Source organism: Macrobrachium nipponense, chromosome 16 (assembly GCF_015104395.2).
Source record: "Macrobrachium nipponense isolate FS-2020 chromosome 16, ASM1510439v2, whole genome shotgun sequence".
In the NCBI taxonomy this organism is placed as follows: domain Eukaryota; kingdom Metazoa; phylum Arthropoda; class Malacostraca; order Decapoda; family Palaemonidae; genus Macrobrachium; species Macrobrachium nipponense.
In genome coordinates, this window is record NC_087209.1 from 21,467,030 (window position 1) to 21,470,408 (window position 3,379).

The following is a 3,379-nucleotide window of genomic DNA, read 5'->3' on the forward strand; positions in this document are numbered from 1 at the left end:
GGAGTACAACATGAAAAAATGTGAATAAAACAAAAATTATTTCATGTCCCACCCTCTACCGAGAGAACCAGGACTTAGAAATTATAATGATGTTTGACTAGAAACAAGTGCTGGGGTTGCTAGGACTTTTGTAAGCCTAGATCTATACTGCTTGGTGTTCTGGGTTATGTTTTGAAACCTATGTCACTCTTTCACTGTTATAAGTACCAGAACTCAGTTTAAACCCTACGATAGCATTAGTATTTAAACGATGCAACTCTAATAATCATTTTCTTGTTTTTCCACTCTATGAAATCACTTATCTGTTTCCTTCTTTATAAACCATCTATTCTGTGGGAACTTCCTTCTGGAATTTTTCCTACTACTGTTCACTTAATTTGAAGAAAAGAAACCTTTTAAGTGGTTGCTATAGTTTGTTTTCATGGCTACAGTTCCAACCTTGCAAATTGGCAATAACAAAATTGCTTGTGATATACTAATATTTAATGATCCAGCATACCATTGCAATATTTTCTGTCATTCCTTTTACGATAAATTCCAACATTGGGCCTGATCTGTTTTGATTCATTAATTCACATTCATTATTCCATATAGTATTCATAGACTATAGTAATATCTACACATGATGTCATCATAGTAGTAGTTGCAGCTTTGACTGCTTTATCAGCTTCATTTTCTAGTTTGACATCTCCATATAATTTTTGAGTTGAAAAAGTGAAAAAAGTTTGGGGAAATTCATGGTCTCCAAGGTTGTGGCCAATTTATGCAACAATAGTATGAATCATAACAACAATAATAGGTACAAAAATTAGTAATACAGGCAGTCCCGGGTTACGACGGGGTTCCGTTTCTTGAGACGCGTCGTAAGCCGAAAATCGTCGTAAGCCGGAACGACGCTTGGAATAGTCTTAAACTAATAAAAAGTTATAAAAACCTTACTTGTAATCCTTTGGTTACACTACATGTCGTTCCTGTAGTTTTATGTACAACCTGGAGTTATTTTCATAAAAGAATGCTGGTTCTTGAAGGTAAAAACTATTGTAATCCTCTGGTGACACTGCATTCTTGAAGTTTTATGTACAACCTGGAGTGATTTTGCAAAATCTTGAGGGCTACAAGAACAGCTGATTACTATTTACGTATCATATAGACTAATTAAAGTAAATGTATCTTTAAATAGGCTTATATATTAGTATCAACAAAACATTTCCTGCCATGAGTCAGAGGCCGTTTAATAACGAAACGAACTTCTCTGTCCTATCTGTTCAGAAAATAACGTTACGTCAATCCCCGAGACTATTGTTGCCAAAGCGTCTCTCTCTCTCTCTCTCTCTCTCTCTCTCTCTCTCTCTCTTCTCTCTCTCTCTCTCTCTCTCTCTCTCTCTCTGATCAAATTACATTGGAAACTTGACATACGATTGCCCTAATATACGAATGTTTTTGAGATATAACAGAAAATTTGCGAAAATACAAGCTTTGATATACAACGAAATATTTGAGATACGATTTTTTGCGATGAGTGTTAGTTGTATAGGCGACCGATAAATGGCGTTTCAGTCTGTTTGTTTGTTTGGTACTGCATGTTAACACGTCGTTGTTTAGTTCGTTGTATTTGCGCCTATTTTTCGTGTTATTTTGTCTATTTTATTATTAACCATGGGTCTCAAAGCTAAAGACAAAGCAGGTGATAAGAAAAAACCAAGAAAATGATTTCGATGGAAGCAAAACATGAAATTATAGCAAAGCATGAACGTTCGGCGTTCGTATCGTCGATTTGGCAAACGAGTATGGTCGAAATCCTTCTACAATATCCACGATCATCAAGCAGAAGGAAGCTATAAAAAACCCCCGAGACCATTGTTGCCAAAAGCGTCTCTCTTCTCTCTCGTCTCTCTCTCTCTCTCTCTCTCTCTCTCTCTCTCTCTCTCTCTGATCAAATTACGTATTGGATAATGTCTCTCTTTGGATACTTCGATTTTGCCAAATATTGAGGGCTACAAGAACAGTTGATTACTATTTACGTATCATATAGACTAATTAAAGTAAACGTATCTTAAATAGGCTTATATTATTAGTATCAACAAAACATTTACTGGCATGAGTCAGAGGCCATTTAACGAAACGAACACTTCTCTGTCCTTAACTCGGAGCGTCGGAAGACGCCTCTCTCTCTCTCTCTCTCTCTCTCTCTCTCTCTCTCTCTCTCTCTCTCTCTCTCTCTCTCTCTGATCAAATTACTGGATAATGTCTCTTTGGATACTTGGAATTTGCGTTGTAATCTAACCAGAAACTTCGTTTTGTTATTATTACTGGAAACAAGCAATGATTTTCATTATTTGCGCTTTTGGACTGTTATATGTAAACTAGTATGTATTCATTCGCTCGGAAACTAGTTTCGCATATGAGGCGTCACTAAAACATAGAAAAATACAACATAAAAAGTGTCGAAAATCATCATAATCTCAAATTTTTGTTGTAATCTAACCAGAAACTTATTTTTTATTAATATACTGTGCTAAACTATAAAGGATTTTTATCATAGTATGCGTTTTTTAAAGCGTCGTTAACTCGGAGCGTCGGAAGCGTCAGCGTCGTAACCTCGGAAACAAGCGTCGTAACCCAGGACGGATTTTCCATTGAATATTTAAGAAAAAGCGTCGTAACCTCGGAACGTCGTAAGCCGGAACCGTCGTAACCCGGGACCGACCTGTAATATAACAAACAAAATACGTAATGGTGTACAGTAATGTAATTTTTTAAAAGTGATATATCACACAAAAACAAAAGCATTACAAATGAATCATTTAACAACAAAACCCTTGGTGGTTTTAGGTGTTTATTACTGGAAAATGTCTCATTACTGAGTTTTCAGCTCTAGAGGCTGAGCTAAAAACTCTAGTAAATTTTGAAAGTTCAGTACAGTAAGTAAACAGTTTATGCTACAATAAATTTCAAAATATATGACATTTCATAATAAAATAGACTTTATATATGTTATCAAATAATTACAAAGCTCTTAGTTTCTACTTACATGGCAGCTCAAAAATTGAATATCACAGTACTGCTCTAAGTTTTTGGTGTAGGTAACTAGCCCCGCCCACTTTCAGGGAAGAATAGGTACAACAGCTAAAAAAATGATATTGTTAAGATACAATAAAGTTTGTTCATACTTACCTGGCAGATATATATATAGCTGTATTCTCTGAAGTCCGACAGAATTTCTAAAAACTTACGACACACGTAGTGGGAGTAGGGTGTCAGGAACCATTCCCATTTTCTATCAGATTTCTATCTCCACTGTCTCCTGAGGGGAGGTGGGTGGGTACTAAAAATATATATATCTGCCAGATAAGTATGAACAAACTTTATTGTATCTTAA